Source organism: Protopterus annectens, chromosome 14.part0, assembly GCF_019279795.1.
Source record: "Protopterus annectens isolate FY-2018-M chromosome 14.part0, PAN1.0, whole genome shotgun sequence".
Taxonomy (NCBI): domain Eukaryota; kingdom Metazoa; phylum Chordata; order Ceratodontiformes; family Protopteridae; genus Protopterus; species Protopterus annectens.
The window spans coordinates 926,109,194-926,133,322 of record NC_056748.1 but is presented as its reverse complement, the minus strand read 5'-3'; positions in this window follow the sequence as shown (position 1 = coordinate 926,133,322).

The following is a 24,129-nucleotide window of genomic DNA, read 5'->3' as shown; positions in this document are numbered from 1 at the left end:
TCTCCATGTAATGAGTGTAGAGTAAAATCTGTCAGCGATCAACAGGTAAATGGAGAACCAGCAACCAATAGGGAAATAGGTAGTCTGTTAGCAAGCAATGACTGCAGGGTAAAATCTATTAGCAAGCAATGACTGTAGGGTAAACTCTGTCAGCAAGCAATGACTGTGGGGTAAAATCTGTCACCAAGCAATATGTGAATAGAGAATCTGTGTGAAAACAATATGTGCAAGGTAAAATCTGTCAGCAATCAATAGGTAAATGGAAAATCAGCAACAAATAGGAAAATGGAGAATCTGTCAGCAAGCACTGAGTGCAAGGTGAAAGCTGTCAAGAAGCAAAAGGTAAATGGAGAATCTTTCAGTGTGCTTAATATCTGTCAGCAAGCATTGGGTATATAGAGAATCTGTCAGCAAGCATTGAGCGCAGGGTCATATCTGTCAGCAAGCATTGGATATATGGAGATTCTGTCAGCAAGCAATGAGTGCATGGTCATATCTGTCAGCAAGCATTGGCTATATGGAGAATCTGTCAGCAAACAATGAGTGCAGGGTAAAATCTGCCAGCAAACAATACATAAATGAGAATCTGTCAGCAAGCAATGAGTTAGGGTAAAATCTGTTAGAAAGCAGTGATACATGGTAAAATCTGTTAGTAAGCAATGAACACAGGACAAATTTTCTTAGCAAGCAATGCATAAATGGAGGATTTGTCCGCAAACAATAAGTGTAAGTTAAAATCTGTCAGCAAGAAATGCGTACAGGTAATCTGTAAGCAAAAACAGTGAACGAGAAGACACTATCAGCAAATCCTGCATTTAAGGAGACTTTGTTAGCAACTCAATATCATAAGTATCAGCCGAAAAGCAACATGAAGGAATAATCTGTTAGCAAAAACCTTATGCATGCAAAGTCTATCAACAAGTGTGCAGAGTCTTTTGACTAGTTTGTCAAAATGTGTCAAAAACCAAAGAGTGAAAGGAAAAAAGGTATATGTGGAAGGAGATAGAATCCATTAGCAAACAGAAAGCAGATATAGTTTGTTAGTTACCAATGAATGGGTTGAGAATCTGCCAACAATAAGTGAGCGTACAGAGAGACTCTGGAAAAGAGTGAGAATCACTCAAGGATTATAAATAATGTAACTTATAAGGAGCTAACAAAATGTCTCAGCAGCTATGAAATGAAAAAGTTAATGTGATATCTCAAAACAAAGGATAACCATTTGATGTGCTGAGACTTGCTACTGCAAGTGCCACAATACAGAGACTGAATGAGCAAAACTCTAGACTTACATACATTAAATCCAAGATGGCTCTTTTTCTGAGCATTCCCTTTTCTCTGAGATCTGGAAGTCTAAGAGTCGAAATATATATATATATATATATATATATATGTGTGTGTGTGTGTGTGTGTGTGTGTGTGTGTGTGTATGTATATAAGCTCAAGGGGTGGCAAGCTTACCCCATTTGTGAGTCAAGGTGGGGCTTGTCCCTTCCAAAAAAAAAAAAATAACTTTAAAGAAGATCAGCAATGTTTAGCATTCACTGTTGTCCTGTAATTGTATAGTTTGAACACACAATAAAACAAAAAGTAAAATACAGCCAGATTGAAACACACAAAAAATAAAATAAAATAAAAATAGTAATATTCTGATCATGCCAGACTAATTCACAGTAAAGTTTACTGACTGCTTTTGTCTAAATAAAATACTTCATCAGAATGATAAAACACACATTTATAGAATACACACCAAGCAATGTGATCAAAAATCACTAATAAAGATTACTTTACTCTATTGTGCTTCTGTTTAAAATACAGTTGATGGGCAACATATAGTCATTTAACCCTAGTGATCTAACAACAGCTAATTCCATTTGCCAAAACAGTTCTTTTTAAAGAAAATTATTTTTGCAATCATTCCCTTTGTCCCAGTGCTGAACCTTCTCTAATGCAAAAAATTCAGACAAACAGGACTATGTTTTACCAAAGTATTGATGCTGTCATTTTTTTTCTCATAGCATATTTGTATTGGTATATCCTGCCCCTCAGCCTTGTCTCAGTCTTACCCACATGAGGTACATGTCGCAAGATACACCACATCAGTACTGTCACAATTAAAATCTCCTTTCCAATAAATAGTTCTATCCTCTACTGCAACATATATATAGACATACACTGACATTAATGCACCTATACTAATTGCAGGTGCCACAGTTTACCATATTAGCCCAGACTTTGAAAGTTTGATATGGTTTAGCCCTTTCTAAACAGGCCTTAATATTATTCATGCCACTCTTAGAATAAAAATGTGGTTTAACACACATCTTACTGTTAAGACCTTCAAAATATTCAAAACCTTGCTAGTGCTCAGACATCATAATTTGTTTATTATCACTGGAAAACGACAAACATATGGCCATGAAATAAACATTACTGTTGCTTTGTACTTTATTGTTAATATTGATGCAGAAGGGCTTCTGCAAAATAGGGGTAAAACTGTCATTCTTTTTAGGTAAAACCTTAGCTGCAACATCAGAAATAAGCTCCAAGGGATATGGCCTATCAATAAATAACTGTTTTAAAAAATTAATTCAGTGCAAAAGTGAAGCCCTTGGATACTAATCAAGATAAATGTACTAACTGTTCTTTAAAAATATTTTTCTTCATCCAAAAGAAAGTGCAAATAAGTGTAAATAAGAATTACTAAAATTTGGCTTTCTAAAAATAATAGATTCAAAAACATTTTTATAATTCAAATAAATGATTAAATCAACAAAATCATTGCTGGAAAAGAAGAATGATAGACCTTAAAAATTCCAAAAAGTCAAAGAACATCTCAAATTCACCTAAAAAGAGTACATAATAAAAAATATGTAATCTAAAAAAAATTATACAAAGTTTGGCATGCTGGAAATAAGAACTTTGAAAAAAGCATGTGCTTCTCTGAATAGACCAAAACAAGATTAGCAAAAATTATTTCTAATGCAGCACCATTAGCAACCCCAGAACACTGCGTAAAGAGGTCATTTTCAAACATAAAAAGAAAATGTTTGGCAGCTGCATAAAAACAAAAAACAACTGAATGTCAATACCACCAAGAAATTTAGAATCAAGAGGAATGTCACAGAATCATTCCGATCACAAAAGCTGAAGAATAGATGTAAATAGATTCTTTGTATCAGCCATTATTGTGCTTGGAGAAACAAACACCCATGTTATGTAAAATATCAAGCAGGTGCCCAAAATCTCTCAGCACCTGTAGAAACAAATCCATAATGTCCTTAAGTTCTCTATCAATAAAGACTGCTAATGATTCAGCCTTACTCTTGCCAGCCAAAATTATTGGTCTTAAAGGAGGGTCTAAAAGTTCTTTATGAACTTTGGGTACACTAGAGATGTATGGTGTAATAGGATGTCTGACATGTAAAAATTAAATACAAAACCAGAATTACTGTGTTCCCTAAATAGTTCCATTTTAACCATATGCATTTCCTGATAGCTAATATTGATCTCATTTTGATGCCACACAATAAAATTCATTGTAGTGCAATAAATCAAACATTTTAGCACTGTACATAAAGGAATTAATAATAACCACCTCACCCCTTACCCACCCTGTTGTTAACCAATTTGGATAAAACAGAATATTATTTTAACATGAGATTATAAAGCTTATTAATCTTTTTATCACACAATAAATCATGAGTATCCTTCTCCATCAAGCTTTCAAAACATTTAAAAGGTGTTTGCACATGGGGATTAAACAAACTGTAACTACTAAACATTTCATGCATAAAATCACTATTAAATAATGTACAAAGTTTCATTTTTTCTAGATTTTAACATTGATAATACCATAGAAAAACTCACCCACCTGGAGGATAAAAAGGGCAAGCCCTTAAGAAACAGCTGATAGTGAGTTTCAGTAAATTTAAGTTCAATAAAATTAAAAATATCATTATTCACTAAAGCTTCGGTGTCCATTTCCTTAAAACAATCATTAATACTATTAACTCCACCTCCTACATGCCACATTGTTTCTTTTGAGGTTGCCAATTACCCATTAGATTGTAAAAGTGGACCATTGTTCCAATTATTGTTTCCTTGTCTGTAAATCCAATTTGCTATTCTCTTGGACTTCTTGCGAAGGGGTTCTGATAAAAAAAAATTCAGATCCACTATTGAATGAATTATAAGGAGAGGATTGAGAAGAAAAGTCTAATTGATCCAAAGGTGCTTTCATCAGGTAAAACTTAAAAGAAACAACACCTGGAGCATTGGTCGACCATTCCAATCCAACTGGGAATGTCAAAAGAAAGTAGATATTTATCATAATAGAGTAAAAACAATAGGAAAGGGCTGTAAATTTAATTATACAGGCAATTCAGCAAACAAAAAAAAAATATATATATATATAGGTTCATAGGTAGGTACTAGGCTATCTGTCCAAGGGCATTTATAAGCCTAGCCAGAATGTGTTGGCTTTCCCCTCCCTTTTAAATTAGTTTCCTGGGCCTCTATCTAGCAGGGCCAATGAAGTGATCCCAGGAGTAAATTTACGATTTCCCATCCACTCATCAAGATTCCTCTTAAAGAGGGAGTCAGCAAGCGGGCTCTGCCTAATATAGACTGGGATTTTATTCCAGAGCGAGGGAATCTATCCCTCCAGCTTGTCCTATTTATTGTTGTGCTAAGGTTTAGTTCACTAGAGAGTGTGGCTCTCAGAGATTTGGTTTTCTTGAGGTGGAGTATGTCCATTAATTTGGGTTGGACATGGCCTTATATGTCAGGTAGAGATCACCTCTGAAAAGGCGGTAAGCAACCCAGTATAGCTGGAGTTTCTTTAGTCGAGCTGCATAGGGCATCTCTTTGAGGCCCATGATCCTCTTGGTGAGGTACTTCTGTGGTCTTTCCAGCTGTTGCAGGTGTCGAGTAAGGTACATACCAAATGGGGCATTGTACTCTATTATGGGCCTAATGAGTGATGAGTAGAGGGGCACAATGACCTCTCTTGATCTAGAGGTGAACCCTTTCGTGATTAGGTGGGCTACATAGAAGGAATTTCTAACCACTTTGGCAATGTGATTATCAAAGGAGAGGTTGCTATCTACCTGGGTCCCCAGGTCCCTAATTATATTTTCTGTACCTAGTGGATTACCACCTATGTGGTAATTCGTGGGCACTTTGTTTATTCCAAAGGGGATGACTATGCATTTTTTGGCATTCAGCTTGAGGCCATGGCTCTGACACCAGGTATCTGTCTCTGGTAAGACCCTACTGGAGGATGTCTCTGTCAGCCAGAGAGTTGATTATGGCCCCCAGTTTGCAGTCATCTGTGTACTTGGTCAGCCATAGTCCTCCTGTGCTTGCATGCACCTCAGAGAAGTATATACCGAACAGGAGGGGTCCCAGGACCGAGCCCTGTGGGATGCCACTTGTAACTGGTTTAGAGTTGGATATGGCACTCGCAACTCTGACCATGTGCATTCTATCTGTGAGCCAGTTGGCCACCCATCTCGTGACATAGGGGTTAATGTTCAAGCTGGTGAGCTTGTCTATGATGCCAGAGTGGGAAATGGTGTTGAAGGCCTTAGCGAGGTCCAGGTAGGCTGTGTGGACTACCTTCCCTTCATCTATGGCCTTGGTAACTGTTTCAAAGAAGTCAACTAGGTTTAGGAGGCAGGATCTGCCTTTAACAAAGCCGAATTGGGTAGGGTCCAGTGTCTGGAGGTTCCCAATGTCTCTGTTTATGAGTTCCATGATGATTCACTCCATAGCTTTGCAGACCAGGCTAGTCAGGCTTATAGTGCGATAGTTCCCAGGTTCTGTTGTGGCACCACCTTTGTGGAGCAGGATGACTGTTGCTGTATGCCATTCTTTGGGTACATAGCCTGTGGTAAGGCTGAGACTGAATAGTAAATTTAGGTGAGGGTTTAGTTCCTTTTGGAGCTCGTGTAAGACGCAGCCTGGGACACCATCCAGTCCCATTGATGCTGCGTTCTTAGCTTTGGAGAGGGCTGCTTTGACCTACATGTCCATGATGTCTGGGGCTCTGCATTCTTCTGGGATGCACACGGGCCCTTTTGGGGGTGAGGGGAGGTGAAGTTTGCACTGAACTTGCCAGCGAGGATGTTGGCAATGTCAGATGGTTCAGTGTATTTTTTGCCATTTTGCACTAGCTCAGAGCATATCTGAGAGATGCCACCTAAAATTTTGACATAGCTAAAGAAAGCTTTGTGGTTATCTTTAGAGTCTTTGCCAATTTTTCTTTTGAAACTGGCCTTGGATGATTTTATGAGGGATCGTAGTTTCTTGCTAATATTGATCAATGATGCCTTTCCTTTTTGGGATTTTGCTCTATCATGTAGTAGTTTCCTCCTTCTGTTGTATAGCTTATTTATGGCCAAGGACCACCAGAGTGGTTTCCTCTTTTTGGAGGAGTGAGTCTTGGTTTTACTTGGGATGGCTCAATCCATGCATCCCTGTAGATGCTCATAGAATGCACTTGTAAAGGATTCTGCGGTTTGGGTAGCATTATCTTTTAGCAAGGGGGCTTTGAAGCTTTCCACCTCGGTCTTGAGAAGTGTGAAATTTGCTTTTGAAAAGTTTTTCACAGTGGTTTCCTTGACTGGGGGTGGGGTCGGTATGTGGCTGTCCAGTGTGATTAGTTTATGATCTGATCTCACCATCGAGGGGTTTACCTCTGGTGTGGAACACTGATTTCCCCCATGTTGGTGATGATCAGGTCCAGTATGTTGTCACCTCTAGTGGGCGTGGTGACCAGCTGTTCCAGGGCATTAGAGTTTATAAACTCTAGGAAGCATTTAGCAAAGGAGTTTGTACTAGAGTACTTCTCCCAGTCAATGTTTGGGTAGTTGAAATCTCTCAATATCATGGTGTTTGGTAGGACCTTTATATTTTCCAGTGTTCTCAGGAATGCTGAGTGGGAGTCCTGAGACAAGGTAGGTGATCTGTAGCAGGCTATGATCTGAAAAGCAGCTTTGCCCACTGTTAGTTGCACATGGATGGTCTCCGAGGCCTCGTGCTGTGCTACTAACCTGGAGGTGTGGGTATCCTTTATGAAAATGGATACACCCCCTCCTTTTGTATTTCGGTCCGTGTTCTGGGGCCAAATGTTATGATATGAGTTGTAGCCTGGTAGTGCTGGGGTGCTCTCTGGAGCTTTGAACCAGGTTTCTGTTACTGCACAGATATCGATTTGCTCCATGCTAAGGAGTGCCTCGAGTGCGTGCATTTTGAGGTTTAGACTTCTGGCATTGAGTAGCATTACCCTCAGTTTTTTGTTTCTTGTGTTGTTTATGGAGGCAGGTTTGTCTTTTGAGCCTTGCCTAAAAAAGGCACTATGGGGGTGGCAAGAGCCTTGGCCAGTATTCGAAAGCCTAAGGGCGACAGATGCAAGCCATCTCTGGTGAAGCAGCGTGGCTTGTCGAGCATGTCGTCCCAGGCTAATAGACACTGGATCCCCTTTGAATGACACCAATAGCTTAGCCAATTTTTAAAACTGATCATTTTTTCCTCGTACTGTGGCATCATTCTTGGTGAGGGCAAGATGCTACTCAGGGTCAGGGTCATACCAGCCTGGGCTACATGGTCAGAGAGCTCCTCTATGTCTCTTTTCATGTAGTCCAGGGAGATACATCTCAGGTCGTTCACACCAACATGTACAATGACAGAGTCATATTTGTACTTGTTTTGGAGTGACCTGAGTGCTTGTGTTATATGGCAGATCCTGGCACCTCACAGGCAGCTCACAGTAACCTTCTCCTTGTTCAGTCTAGTGAGTGGGACGTCAGTGTGCCTGACTATGGAGTCACCTATTACTAGTGTATTGGGTGTGTTGTTTTGCCTTATGGGCTGTGGTTGCTTGGCACACTGGCTTTGTAAAGTATGTGATATAAGGTTTTTGTTTGAGGGTGGAGGTTTCTTAGATGTCTGCTTTGGAGGTCTCTGCTGCTTAGGCAGATTTTTATTTAGAGCCTCCGAGTATGTTTTTTGGGTATTTGTGTGTGTTGTTTGCTGGTGCATGTATGACTGTTTTATGTGAGACTGGAAATGTGGTGCAAGTGTTTCCCTTCTCCTTCTGACTGGCTGTTCCAGCCTTGGGTTGAGAGAGGTTGGCATCCAGTTTGGCTGTATAGCTGCATCTCTCACATACATTTGTGTTTGTTGGAAGGAGGAGAGGGTTGTCCGTGTACAAGAGGCAATTGTAACATTGCCTCAAGATTCCCAGTGGTTTGTCCATCATGCTGAGAATGAACATTATCAGGTAGACAGAGTTACATCCTGCAGATTTGTTAGAACATGGAAGAGGTCTAAAACTCTGAGAAAACAATGTACAACCCAAAGCATAAGCTTAATATGTAGGAAATGCAGCAGTAACTTTCCCCACAATGTAGAATAACATGTAAATGAAAGTAGCATATCTCCTGTGGGAAATTAAACTGGTATGCCAAATGGTGTGAGTCAAAAAGTTACAGAACAATTGTAATAAACAAGCAAGCACAAGCACACATACACTCACATACCCAAAGAAACAATGTCATAAAATAAATATCAATGTCATCAAGTAAAACAAATAAGTTACCAGAGAATAGATATATTGGTGAGTACTCAGATAATGTACTATATGTAAAATCTTCAGCAATGCTGACAAAAGCAACCAAAAATTAAACTCCAGATAGATAATATTCATAATCTTCAGCCAAGAATTAAGCTGCAGCTGTTAATATGGTGAATGATATCATATTTACTCATCTTTACCCATGGCCTGTTTTGCATAGTACACAAGCCAGGATACATCTGGTGCTTCAGAGACTAAAATGTAGTTTTATGTTAGCTGAATTTATGACACAAATGAAACCCAATAAAGAACCTTCATCTTCATTCAGTGTAAGTCTTGTTAACTTAGAGTAATTAGTTAAGGAAAAGCACAATGAGCAATGCAAACCAGCAGCATATTCCACTAGATCTTTGAGTGATAATAAACAAAGGTACTTCTATACTGAATGGGAAATGTTACCTGCAGTGTACAGCTGTAGACACTTTCCCCTGTACCTACCATAACACAGATTCATGCTGATAACATAACATATGCCTTTAGGAATGGTATAAATAACCCATACTCAAACATGCCTGCATGAATTAAATAATGGGAGCTAAGACTACAAGTCTAGTGTTGAAGAATAATTTATAAAATTTATTTCTATGTATTTATTTTATTTTACATTTGTTTGCTGGGAAAGTTCGACAGGACAGGCTGCCCATTTTCACCAGAAGCCCGGGGAGAAAATCTCCAGTATGATTTGTGACACCCCATCATTGCAACAGTAATGAAGGAGCCTTAATCAGCACCACTAGCACCAGTGGAGGACATATATTGGGAGGATGAAAAGTACACACACAGTATTTCCAGATGCAGCACTCTGCATCAAGTCCAATTTCCTTAAGACCACACAGAGACCACAGCCAGTCTGGGGCTGGTTTCTCCCTCTTTCTCCAGATCACCAATAAGACTCCCCACTGGCACAGCTATAGAGTTGAGATCTCAGCTGAGTGGCCAAGCCAAGACCTCCAGCACCCTCTCTGTCCAACCAGTGCTTTGTGTCCCTGCCCAAGTAGCTGACACACACACTCTCTTTGAGGTTTGCTTTACACACACACACACACACACACACACACACACACACACACACACACACACACCTGGGAAAGGCCAGCACAGGTTTACTACCTATGCCCCATTTTGCCCAGAAAAAGGTAGTTATCACTGCCACCCGCCATCTCTTTATCAGCTACTTTAAGGCCCTTAACAAAGGGTGCCCAGTCTTACTGTGTAATGTTACTGTTAATGCAAATGGTAGTTTAACCAAGAGCAAGGCTGTTAGGAGTGGCCCACAGTGTCACCAAAAGAAATATGCAAGTACTCTCAGAACTTAAATATCTCTAGACAGATCAGCCACAATGAAAGGTTTAGATATATTTAATAATAAATAATAAAAGAACAAGAGAATACTAAATATATATTTACAATGACATCAGTGTTCAAAATCACAGGAAATATTTAAAACAACATTACAGGACATTCTCAAATAAATTAAAAATGCCTAAACTAAGCTTTGCTATATTCCTGACTATATCTAAGAGAGTAACTATGCTCTAGAAACATACTTACAGAGAGCAAGACATACAGTATGTGGTGAATGGATCTTCTCTAGTTGTTGTTGTCAGGTCAAAGACAGAATACAGAATGCTGTGTCTCACTCAGAGAGTTCTTAAATTAATGTCTCAAATATTACTGCTGGATTACTTCCAGAATTACATCATTGCTTGTCATCCGACTCCTAGTTCCCAGGCCCCAAAACAACCACTGATGGTAGCTGGTAGCATTTATTATCTACCTGTGAAAATACATAGACAAGGGCTTTTCCTCAGATCTTTGGCAGACGTTGGAAGTCATAAAACAATAAAACCCTTTCAAGACGATACAGAAAGCTCCCTAGTTTTAAACATTGTGTCTCCTTGCTGCACTGAAACTGAAAGATATCATCTTTTATGGTTTAGCCATAAAGTAATTTAATTTCAGTTATTTTTCTGAAGTTTGCTAGACTTAAGTTAACCTCCTGTATTCCAGTTTTCACTGCTAAAATATATACATTTAAACAGTTACAATAGTGCAAGTACATTTCTGTTCTATTCCTGTAGGGCATGCTGTGGTTACATTTTAAGCACAATCACTTTATAAAATATCCTTTCAACACACATCTGTGCAAACCTAGCTTGATATACATGTGACACAGTTCTAATACATTTGTAACACAAGCATCTTATATGAATTATGTTGATATTCACAGATGGCATATAATTATTTACAAAATTCCAGCTAGCTGGGTAGGCAGTATTCCCTTTCGGCACGATCAATACTAGTATTTAAAAAATAGCAAAAATACATTACAATAAGTATACATGAAAATTTCTCCACTTGATAGAATATAAAATCAACATTGTACACAAATAACAGGAGTTACATTTAGAGGTATTGAAAGATAGTAAGAGAATGCACTTAATGCAGTAGAAGAAGCACATTATTACATACAGGTGACAGTGATTGCATTTTGAGGTGTTAAAAACTGAGTAAGACCTATAACTGTTAAACTTGAATAAGAGAGATTATGTTTAAGGTTGTTGAAACAGGGTATAATACCAAGAGTACCACTTGAGAAGAAGTGTGTATGTATATATATATATATATATATATATATATATATATATATATATATATATATATATGGGTCCTGGTCTGAACATCGAAAGTACATTTAAGTGAAATGTACATCAGCAAACTCACTTTTGTGAAAGTGCATTTTATCGAAAATGCACTTTTGCAAAAAAAAAAAAAGAAAAGAAACACGCAGTTTGCATGTAGATTTGGTGTACATCAACATGTGGTGTTGATTGTACAACTAAGCAAACTGTTGCTTAGATCGAGGTACAACGGGGTTAAGGGAATACTCCTTTTTCCCCACTGTAATGCAATCTAGGAGTGAGAATGTTAAAGTAGAGGGTGTGGGAGGCACAGCTCCTCACATGGGGGGTGCAAGGGGGCTTGCCTCCTGCATAAACATGAGTAGTGTTTTATTTGTTTAGGATTTTTGGCCTGTTTTTTTTTTTCACGAAAGTACATTTTTGATAAAATGTACTTTCGTGAAAGTGAGTTAGCGCATGTACATTTTGCTTAAACTTACTTTCGATCTATCAACATAGCTCCATATATATATATATATATATATATATATATATACATACAGAGGTTTACTATCAAAACATCAAATGTCAGAACATAAAACATTCAAAACTTCGGTTCAAATGTTCAGTGTGCTGTATATTAATTAGGTTGAATTGTCGAAAGAAATAACAAGAACATTGGAGACGACATATATGACATCCCTTCTCCCATGCACCATTACCAACAGTGCACATTCTAGTATTCCACTTACCTGCCACCTTTTCAGCAGTACTAACGTACCAGTTCAGTACTGCACGGCAGTCTAATCATGTTTTTACAGAGGGGCAAACCCCCTGGACCCCCCACTGTGGAGGCTGCACCCCCCACACCCCGTGCAACTTATGTATTCCAACTCCAAGATCATACTACAGTGAGGAAAAGTGTAAATTTCCCATTCTGCACTGTACAGTGATCTATAGTCATAACATTGACCATGTATAAGTGAATGCACAGTAGCATTCACTGCAATGGACACTCACAGACATGACGGTCGGCAATACGGGAATCAGTCAACTGATGTTTGACATTCCCATGTTCACCAACCCATATTTCTTCATTTTTACAGTAAACCATACACACACACACACACACACACACACACACACACACACACACACACACACACACACACACACACACACACACAGATAAAGGCAGGCAAAAGAAAAAGTAAAAATCACATTGCGTACACCTTTATGTATAGGAATCATGTGTATAAATGCTCATTGTAAATTATGTTAGCAGTTTAACCTATGTCAGAACAGTTGTATATCCATGAGACAGATAAATGGGATTTCAGAATGTTTTTGAAGAGTACTTTGCTGGCTGTGAATCTTACGTTTAGAGACATGGCATTCTAGATTTTTGCAATGTAGTTTGAGTACAGGGAGTCACCTGAACTATTCTTACTTCTGGTTATGTTTTTTATTTATTTTATTTTTATTTTACATTTGTTTACCGGGATAGTCCTACTGGACACATGTCCATTTACAGCAGAGGCCCGGGGAGAGAAGCTCCACATTCAGTACAGAAAAACCAATAGTTGAACGATATGATAACAATATGATCATCTATACAGAAGCAAAAATTTGACAATAGATAAAAATACAACTTTTGATACAAAAAACAAAATCTGACACTAGATAAAAAATAAAACTTTCGATACAAAAAAGAAATTGACACTAGATAAGCATTATAACTGACTATAGAGACAGAAAGAGACTACTTAGAAATTAATTAGTGTAAGTTTACCATGAGCTAGTATAACTATTAGAAACTTGAGCAGAAAATAAAATTCTTGATACTGTAGAAAAATTACAGTAGGTATAATTGGATATGAAGCTATCTGGGGTGGTAGAAACAGTGAAGGTTAGGTAATGCATGGACATAGCCAGGAATTCATTAAGTGTAATTTAAGTGAGTTTTTGAACAGCGTAATAGTGGAGGCAGAAGATAAAGCAGTGAGAAGGTTATTCCAGGATTTAGCTACGCTATGGGAGAATAGTGCTTTACCTGCAGTGTTGTTAGCCTTAGAGATACAAAGGAGTGATTTGTCAGTGATCCGAAGGGGACGATTTGATTTGTAGGGCATGAGTAGTTGACTTAGTGGTGGGGTTCTATCGGGATGTCTCACAATATTGTAGGCAATGATTAGTTGATGGTAACTGAGTAGTTGTGGAAATTCTAGCCATTGTACTTCCTTTAGAGCCTGACAGTGATGGGTTCTGAAGGTGCAGTTATTAGCGAACGTGGCAATTTTGTTGTAACAAGTCTAGCAAGATCATGTTAATTAGTGATTTGTTACTGGATTGTAGTAAGCATTTGCTTGAATACTGATTTACTAGGCCTTGTAGAGCTGGAGTTTTTTTGCAGGCTGGCAGCGATGAGACCTGTAAGCAGAATCAGTTGCAAAGTTTGCTATTTTGTTGTAAAAGGAGTTTAGTTTGCTTAACTCTGATTTGTTAAGGTTAATGAATATAGAGTATGCATAGAGAAGTGTGGAGACTAGGTGGGTTCTTGCAATAATGATCTTAATATGATTGGAAAGGTGTTTTTTGCACCTGTATATGTTCCAATTTTTTTGTGAACTTTTGTTATTGTTTGAGCAATGTGTAAGTCGAACTCCATGTTGTGATCTATGATAACTCCTAGAAGTTTGTTTTGAGGGACTGGTGTAATGGGGGTATTGTTGCTTGAACGTATTTTGAATGGAGGGATGAGATCTGTGGCTTTTTTGGGATGAAATAGCATTAGCTTATTTTTATTTAGGTTGAATATGAGCTGTGCATTGGAGAGCCAAGATTCGACTGCAGTAGTTTCCCTGTATTATTTTTTGTTGTTGGAGTGAGGGGGCAAAACAGATTAGGGTAGAATAATACATATATTGAACCAAGGTGGCATGTAAAGTGGCAGTATGAAGATTGTTGGTAAATATAGTAAAAAGAAGAGGATCAAGGATAGACCCTTGAGGAACATCTAAAGTAACAGGCAAAAGAGGAGACAGGTTATTTTGCCATTTTGCAACTTGTCTGTGACCAGATAAATAATCATGGAACCATGTAAGAGTAAAGTAACTTTGATTAAGTTCAGAAAGTACAGTTAAGAATTTATTATGTTAGGCAGTATCAAAAGCCTTAGAGAGACCCAGAATGATAAAAGAAATGAGGTTGTCTTCATTCTGGTATTGATTAATGGTGTTAGTAAATCTAACAGGGCTGTTGAAGTGCTGTGATTAAGATGGAATCCATGCTGAGTATTAGCTAGAAGCCTGACACTTAGCTTAGAGATAGTTTAGAATTTGAATATATGCATTTTTCAAAAATTTTTGATAAAGATGATAGAATAGCAATAGGTCATTAATTTGATAATTCAGTTGAGTTTCCACCATTGTGTAATGGTATTATGTGCGATATTTTCCAAAGAGCATGGATAAGTTGTTCAGAGACAAAGTGATTGATCAGTAAAGAGACTGGATATGAGGTGGCTTTGCCTGCTATTTTGAAGTATTCAGCAGGTAGTTTATTTGCTGCAAGGGTTGTGGGTTTGAGTTTATTGAGGTATTTATATATAGTACTTGTTGGAACTAGCTGTAGGGAAATGTAATTGCTATTCTGTGCTGAGGATGAGAGATTTGGAAGAGCCAATGAGCAGTTATTATTAGTAATAGCTAGCACGGATTCAGTGAAGTATTTTTAAACTGAGTGGCAATATTATCAATAGAGTTATTGGTGGCTGGGGGATGCTAGTTTGACCTGGTTGCAGAATTTTATTAATAGCAGACCAGAACTTTTGTGGGTTCTTTTTGTGCTTTGATTGCATGTCAGTATAGTGCTTTTTTTTTTTGTTTGTTTGTTTGTTTTGTCAAGTCTGATTTGCTTTTTAAATTTGTTTCTTAGTTCAATGTATTTCTGTTGATTTGCTGCAGTTTTATTGTGGAGCCATATTTCCCACGCTTTAACTCTTTTTTTTTTTAAAGTGATCTTGTGTCTTTGGTAAGTCAAGGGGAATAGTTAGACTTTATTTTGTCAAGTCTGATTTGCTTTTTAAATTTGTTTCTTAGTTCAATGTATTTCTGTTGATTTCCTGCAGTTTTATTGTGGAGCCATATTTCCCACGCTTTAACTCTTTTTTTTTAAAAGTGATCTTGTGTCTTTGGTAAGTCAAGGGGAATAGTTAGACTTTATTCTTACTGTTCTAGTGGGGACAAATTTATTTAGGATATCAAGGAAGGTAGTGTTGAAATATTCAACTGCACTGTCTAGGGGAGAAATTTAAGTGGCTTCCAATTGCAGAGACTGAATGTGGATATAAAATCTTGAGATTTGAAGTTTTCTGTATATCAGATTTGTTGGAAAGAGGTAGTTTTTTTGGATTTACTTGGTGTCGGAGAACAAAGGTTGGGAGGTGGTCACTAAGAGTATCTGGGAGGCTGCCCAAGTGATATGATAGTGCAGGTCAGTTAGTAAGGATCAAGCGAGGATGAACTCCTTTTTAGATACTTTAGCTATTCTAGTTGTAGTTTGAATTAATTGAGTGAAGCCATGGAGGTTGATATGGTCAGTGGGATGTAGTGAGTTACAGGAGGACCAAATGAGATTAAAGTTGCCCATTATGGAGGGTTTTTATTGTCCAGTGTAGGACAGTGTGTTAATATTATTACTGGGGGGAATAATATAGGTTCTGATTATATTTAAATTTTTGAGTTGATTTTTAGCCTGGTGAACAGGATCTCTGCATTGCTGAAAAGTGGAGAGCTGTGGTTAATAATTTCAAGTGTGAGGCTATTTTTGAATAGAAAAGCAATACCTCCACCTCTTTTGGATTTTCTATCTTGTCTATATATCTTGTACTGAGGGGGAACTATTTTGCTGCCACTGATTTCTGGTTTAAGCCAGGTCTCGGTGATTAGGACTATGTCTTGAGAGTATAGTGAAAGGGTGGCATGTAATTTTTGTATTTTGTTCAGTATGCATCTTTTGTTTATATTTAGTATTAGCAAGTCAGTTCTTTTCCTGGGGAGGTTTAGTGTATTCTGTTGTTGGGTGGTGGGAATGTTAGAGTTGTTTATAGGGCTGAGATTTGGGAGTATGTCTCCACTAAGAATCAGTTGGGATGCTGTGTGAAGTATTACTTTTAGGTATTTAGATATAAATTTGTCAGATTTCAGGGATATAGGTACATAAGACCGCTGAGGGAGCAGTACAAATGCAGTAAGATTGATGTGTGAGCAACTGTAGACTGCTAGGGATATCATAAGCATAGAGGGTTTTGACTGTAAAGTGTTAGGGTGTGGAGGAGTTTGGGATTGTGAATTGAAGTTAAGATCCTTATGGTAAGAGGTTAGCTGAGTTGTAATAGTGAGAGTTAAGATAATTGTGCAGTCTAAAGTCAACATACTGTTATATATGAGTTATAGAAGAGCAGTGGGAAATAGGAGTGAGTATAGTATAGTGGGTTGCTAGGGGCTGGTTATGAGGGAATTAAGGAAGGAGGGAGTCTTTAAGGAAGTTATTTTTAGCTGGGGAGTTTAGGCTATGGTATTTAAGGAGAGCTGCTGATGAGTGTTTGTAGGTAATGGCTTAGATTATTGTGGGTGGGGTAGTTTTATTGGTCAGAAGTGTGGAGAGATAGCTGAGTTGTGATTGGATAGTTGAGATCAGGGTGCTTGGCTTGTTAAAAATAAATCTGCAGGTAGTGATGGTGGGTGGGGAATGGTGGTAGGGTAGGGGAGCAGAGTGAGCCCAAGCATAGGGAGGGTGAATGAAGTGGGTTGGACCAGATCACGGCAAACAGGAGAAAATCAATCACGGAAGTCATAATTAGTGGCAGAGAGAAGCTACAGCTATTCTTTTGAGTGTGACTTAATAACCTGAAAGTAATGGAGAACGGGACTTACTATGGGTAAGGGGAATAAAAAATAACAACCAGATGAAGAAGAGGAGAACCGCTGGACTATATGGTTGGATAGAACAGTATCTAAGAGGAAATTATAGACCACAGAAGAAGGGTAAGAGTACACCAGTCCTTTTGGATCAGTTGTGTGCTTGTTGCCATTTACATACAGATACTTGCAGGAATATGAGATGTATTAATGTACATTTAAAGTGGTTGAAAACTGCAGAACTATGTTGGCTGAGATGAGGAGGTGTAACTAGCTTTGCCCTGGGCAGAGGTGAGTTCCACACTGTTCACTAAGCTGGGCATACATAAAAAGGGGAGAACAAAAGGAAGTTAGTTGAGAGAGACCATTATACAGTAAATATGAGGTACATATGGTGCTAGACAGAGAATAAGTGAGGGAAAAAATGTTATTTTTGAGAGAGATAGAGAATCACCTTTAGATAATAAGAGAAGGAGGGCTATAGGATTATAGAATAATTGGCAGAAATTAGCAGACAGTAGGGGTGAGCGAGTTGTATAAACTAGAAAGAGTTAAGTAGTAAGGTATAGAAAATGCATATACATTCTAAACATCATTCACATAGCATCAATTAGTGAATATAACATTCTGTAAAGCAACAAGCAGTACAATTCAATTACTTCAAGAATGACCACCTCTATTCTGTAAACCAACAAGCAGTAATTACAAATGAAAAGGCCTGCACTGACTTTTAGAATCCTTTGTAAGCTAGGAATGCAAATGCTAGTCAAACTAGAATTACTCTGTACAATGGAGACACAAAGCAGCAAATAACAGCAGTGAGATCAAGGAAAAACAGTGGTTACAGCACCATTGCACTATTAAGTTAATTTGGCACTGAGACCATAATATTCACCAGTTTTCAGCTCACCTCTGTAGTTCAAACTAGCAGGAAGAATGAAGAAGGACAACTCGGCAGACTTTATATCTACACATTAAGTCTCCAATAATGAACAATTCAGTACCAAACATTCAAAGTAGCTGAGATTATGAACATTTTGTTAAATTACATTTATTTCTAAAAGCAGTTGCCACAGATAAGACAGAGTTAAAAACAAATTGCAGAGAGTAAAGACTGTTGTCAAAACATAATATGAAAAACAATAAAAATGAAAACACTTACGCAATTATGATTACAACATATGCCAACTTGCAAAATTAGTTAACTGTGTCATTATACAGACAAGTGATTTTACAAGGAACAAGACTAGTTATTTCCAAAGCCTTACAAACCTAAACATTGCAACACAACGTATAAGACACACAAGGGTCTGGTCAGAACTAAAATGCCAGTGAGAGAGAAAATATGCCTAATATCATTAATAAATGTACAAAGATATGCTGTAGAGCTACCAGATTTGTCAGCAGAGTGCAGAAAGTAAGATAGTAGTTCTGCTGACTATTTCTGAATTTTCAGTCAATCATGGTGTGATTATGTGAGGTATTGCCAGCTATGCCAGGAGAAGTAGGGCAGTGGATGTTTCACATATGCCAGTGGATCTACATTGTTTGATAGAAAACACATTTCAATGAAACACATTTCGTCAAAGCCTCATTTCACTGAAAATGAATTGCCTGAGCACAATTCATTGAAAGTTCACTTCAATGAAAACTCATTTGACTGAAACTCATTTAGTCTAAACAGGTATACGTCCTGTTCCCCACTGTAGTGCAATCCTGGAGTTAGTATATATAGTAAGGGGGGGGGCTCAGCCTCCCACATTGGGAGGGGTGTGGGGGGCATAGCCCCCCCACCTGTTTTAAATGTTGTAAATCATAGACATGGATTCTTACAAGTCAAATGAATAACTCTTTCCAGAAAATAATATATACCCTAACTATGTGGAGGGGCTATGTCCACCACACCCGCCAACTATAAATACTAACTCCAGGATCACACTACAGTGAGGAACAAGGCATATACCTGTTTAGACGAAATTAGTTTCAATCAAATGTGTTTTCAGTGAAGTGAGATTTCAGTGAATTGTGCTCAGGGAATTCATTTTCAGTGAAATGAGGCTTCAACGAAATGAGTTTCAGTGAAATGTGTTTTCTATCAAACAAAGTAGACCCATGCCAGCATAGCTAGCTGGAATTTTGTAAAGAATAATATGTTATTTGTGTATCAAATTGATTTGTACAAGTGCTTGTGTTAAAAAAATGTATTTGTAAAGTTGCTTGTATTAGAAATGTACCAACAGTGGGTCCTGCTGAACAGAAAAGAAATACACCAGCATGTCAGACTGTATTGTAACTTTTAAAATGAATATACTGCAACAGAGGATACTAGAAAAGAAGAGATTCATCTTAGTCCAGCTAACTTTGAAAAATAGTCTGAAATTAAATTACCTGGTTTAGGCCATAAAGAATGTATCTTACAGTTCTAATTGCAACCAGAGACAAAATGTCTGTGAAAACCATAACTAGGAATCCTACTGAATTGTCCTTAGGGGTGAACTAATTGCTACCCTGGAAGGGTGGAAGATTTTGAAATGGTTTTATAGCTTTCAGATGTTATAACACATCTTAGCAAAACTCTATGTGCATGTACTATGACACATATGTGCTAGATTCTGGTTCAGTTTCTAGTAAAGGGGGTAGTGTGGGGACCAGAAGTCAGATGCCCTGATGCATGTGATGTAATTTTGTAATCCAGCACTGAAATGATGTTTTAATACTAGATGACACACAAGTCTCAGGACAGTCTGTCTGTGAAACCTGACAAGAAGGAAGACCACTCACTCACGTCATCTTGTCTTGCTCTAATAAGTGAACCAGGGAATAATTCTTTAGATCAGTCAGAAAAATATAGTGAGATTAGTTAAGTACAGTTTTTTTTCTGTATCTGTGTGAATCTTTTCATCTGTGTTATTTTTAATATTTCCTGTGTTTGAAACACTTGTGTTTATTGTTAATAGATATTCAGTATTTTCATGCTCTTTTTTTTATTTATTTTAAATATATGTAAACTTTTCATTGTAGCTGGTCTTTTAGAGAATAGTTTAAACTTTGAGAGTACTTATATTTATTTGGTGACACTGTTGCTGCTTCTGAAAGCCTTGCTGCATTGGTCAAACACTACAATTTGTATTAGTATTAATTTTACTCAGTATAAATGGATACCCTGGTAAGAGCCTTAAAGTAGCTAGCAGGTGGCAGTGAATCTGCCTTATAGTCTGGGAAGAGGGGGGGACACAGCTGGCAAATCTGAGCCAGCCTTTCCCAGGTGTGTGTGTGTGTGTGTGTGTGTGTGTGTGTGTGTGTGTGTGTGTGTGTGTGTGTGTGTGTGTGTGTGTGTGTGTGTGTGTGTGTGTGTGTGTGTGTGTGTGTGTATGTGTGTGAAAATCAAATCCTAAAGTGTGTGTGTGTCAGCTGCTTGGAACAAGAATACAAAGCTCCTTAGTGGTCAGTGTGGTTTCATATTTGGGGCCTAAAGTGAGAGAGACAACCCATCCTCAGGACAGGAGTGGGTTCTCTGTGTGCTCTTAAGGGAAATTGTGCTTGGTGCAGAGAGCTGCATCTGAAAATACTGTGTGTATCCATTTTTGTTCCAAGTGAACATCCCTCACCGGTGTCAGTGGTAAGGACTGAAATTCCTTGATTACTGGCCCAGAGGAGGGACGTCACACGTGGATAACTGTTTATGAACCTTTACCACTGGAGAGCACATTGGTGATTACTGACAACTGCAGTTCATTTCCAGTCATTGAAACAATGACATCCAGATCAGTATCAGTGGTTATTCCAAAGATGGGGAGGGGTTTCTTCATTTACTATTTCAGACAAGTATAAGATGGACAATGACCCTCTATTTCTGCTGAATACATAGGTCTTAGACATAGGAAAGGATACCCCTATGGCCTTAGCAAATCTCTTTGTTGAAAGGTTCTTGCAAACATTTGGAAATGCACTCAGAATACACAATACCAAAAGCATACCTCTGGAACTATAGATTTATAATAATTTACCACACATTTCTCTGGTAGACAACATTGCAAAAGATATTTGCTGAAAGCCTCTTTCAGTGAACAGCAGCAAACAATTTTTTTGCAGGAGAACAAGCCCCAGTGTGAGCACGCGTGCGCGCACGCGCGCACACACACACACACACACACACACACACACACACACACACAACTTATATATACCAACTCCAAAGTAACAGAACAGTGGGGTAAGAACAACAGTTACTGTTCTCCATAAGTGGCTAACAGTAACCAGTAATTCAGTCCTTTGAATGATTATCGGACAGAATTAAAAGGGCAGCACTTCTGTGACAATTTAAAATTCATTATTAATGCAAGTACTTTTTTACCACTGAGAAGAAAAAAAATAACTGTCAACATTAAATTAATACATTTTAAAGATGAGTAATGCAAGAGTTTATCTATAGACAAAGACTCAGACATTTTCCCATAATCATTGTCCTATGTTTTGAAAATCTTTTTGAGTAATTAATTTAATTATAATGAGTTCTCACAAAACCTAGTACTCTGGTGTACAGTCCATTATAGTCTTATACTTATATTTACCAAAACACCTAAACTAGTTAGAGAGAAAGCGTATGAAAGTCTCTCGTCAACAAAAATAACTGAACATGAGCAGTAGAACTTGTTAGCATCCCTTTCACCCATTTTTCCACAGGTCTTATTTGACAAATGGAAGGTCATGCATAATCTACTTTTATAAACTAGGTATTAACACTAATAAGAAACCAGTAGACATGTGACGCATCTTCTGCAACTGTGTAATAACCTACCATTACAAATAAATAAAAACAGCAGTTTTAGTGAATTAAATAGGTTAATGATGCAAGATATAGCCGCGGTGGTGCAGCAGTAGCGTTGTCACCTCACAGGAAGAGGTTTTCCCATTCGATTCTTGGCTGGAGCGCCTTCTGTGTGGAGTCTGCATGTCCTCCCCACAGTTGAGTGGCATTCAAAAGTCGTGTGAATGGGCGTACCTTCGTTGAAGGTTGGGCATCGAGCTGGCACCTCGGCACCATAAAAATCTACTGCCAATCATTAGCGGACCGGAGTTCCACTGTGGCGACCCCTAACCGGGAAAAGCCGAAAGAAGAACAACAACAATGATGCAAGATATAGACAATATAAACAGAGACTAGCAGATTTCAAGTTTTCAAAGACTTAAGGTCCTAACTTTATTTTGAAATTATAAAATATGAATCTATAAGCAATAAAAGAATGCAGAGTCTTTGGATTTGTTAGTGTAAAATGAGTACAGTTATACTCTTGTATATTTATTATCAGCCCAAAAACTATAGAAATAAATTGTGGCAAATAGCATAATTATCCATCAGCAGCTAGTGTAATTATTGGGAATCTGGTGCTACATGCAATGTCACACTTTGTCAAGAAGGAATGTGTAGGCAATATTGTATAAAGTGTGTTGCTGTGTTCTGGAATATGCAATGAGAGGCAATCTGGTGTTTGCTGGTTTACAAATTTGTCAACAAGTTAGGTATGAAAAGAGGCACTTTTACAGTAGATGAATGACACTGCATGTTACTGACAAAATAGTGTACAAAAGATAAGGGGAAGGGTAGCATAAGACTCCATGAGTTACCATTCAGTGCGGGAAGAATAGGGTTAGAGAACAGTGCCAAAAACTGCCTCAGCCAATGAGTGTTTACAAAATCTTAGACAGATGCAAGGTCTGAATTTCGTATCTACTAAAGAAATGTAGATAATCTCTGTAAGAGAATAGTGCATGTGGAATCTGTTGAACAAAGTACTATATAAAAAAAACTGTCATTGTTGAAGCTGTAATGTGTTACAGACAGTATAGTGTTAGGATTTGTTAATAGAGCTGCACAGAAGACATGATTTGTAGGGTAATAGTAGTAACCTTAAGCAAGAAATAAAGATGTAAATCATTTTGAAGCCAGGAATGACGCACAAAATCTAATGATGGACAGTACTGCCAGAATCTGTCAGTCACAAAGCAGTACTATCTTGCAGAACTCCAGAGAATAGTATCAAAATATAGCAACAGAGATATATAGAGTAAATATGGCACTGCAAACACTTTTCAGAGGCATCAGATACCAAGAACAGAACAAATTCTTGTGCACAGAAAAGTGTCTGAATTCTTTGTCAGTTAAGGGTTAGAAAGAGAATCTATGAGCAAGCAAGCTGCATAGAGAGAGAGAGAGAGAGAGAGAGAGAGAGAGAGACAGAATACGTCAGCAGTCAATTACGCTACAAAAATATTTCGGTGACAGAGGAGTGTAATGACTGCGGCATTAGAAGAAATGAGTCTTCAAATGTGGAGGTCAGGTGGTGTGGATTCAACTGTATAAGAATATGTAAGGAATTGGGACCACAGTGTTTTTTTTTTCCTAGAGGTTAGTGCCTGAATAACCTTCATGCCAAAAAGTGAAGAGATTATTTGATGCCAAGGAGTATAGAGGGAATCTAGTGCATAGTGCAGTCAGTGCCAGACTTTAGCAATATCCATTGAGGGTAACAAAAGTCTGTTTGTAGCAGTGAAGTGCAAAATGCAATGTCAGAACTTGTTAACAGCCAAGTGGCACAGAAAGAATCTGTTTTCAGTCATTTAGTTTAGACAGATGCTGTCGGCACTCAGGAAATACAGAGAAAATCTGGTGCTGAGAGAAATGTCAAATCTGTATCAGAGGAGTATTGATTGAGACAGTATCTGTCCTCAGTTAAGAACTGTTGAGGGATTACATTGGGAGTGAAAGAGAACATTAATAATCAAACACAAAATGTAGTGGCACAATCTATGATGAGCCAGTGGTGTACAGAAAGAAGGGGTATCACTTGTCAAAGGATAATTGATCCAGGCTCTGAATGTCAAAGACATAATGATAAACCAAGACACATACATGGAAACTGTTAGGAATCAGTAAACAGAGAGAAAA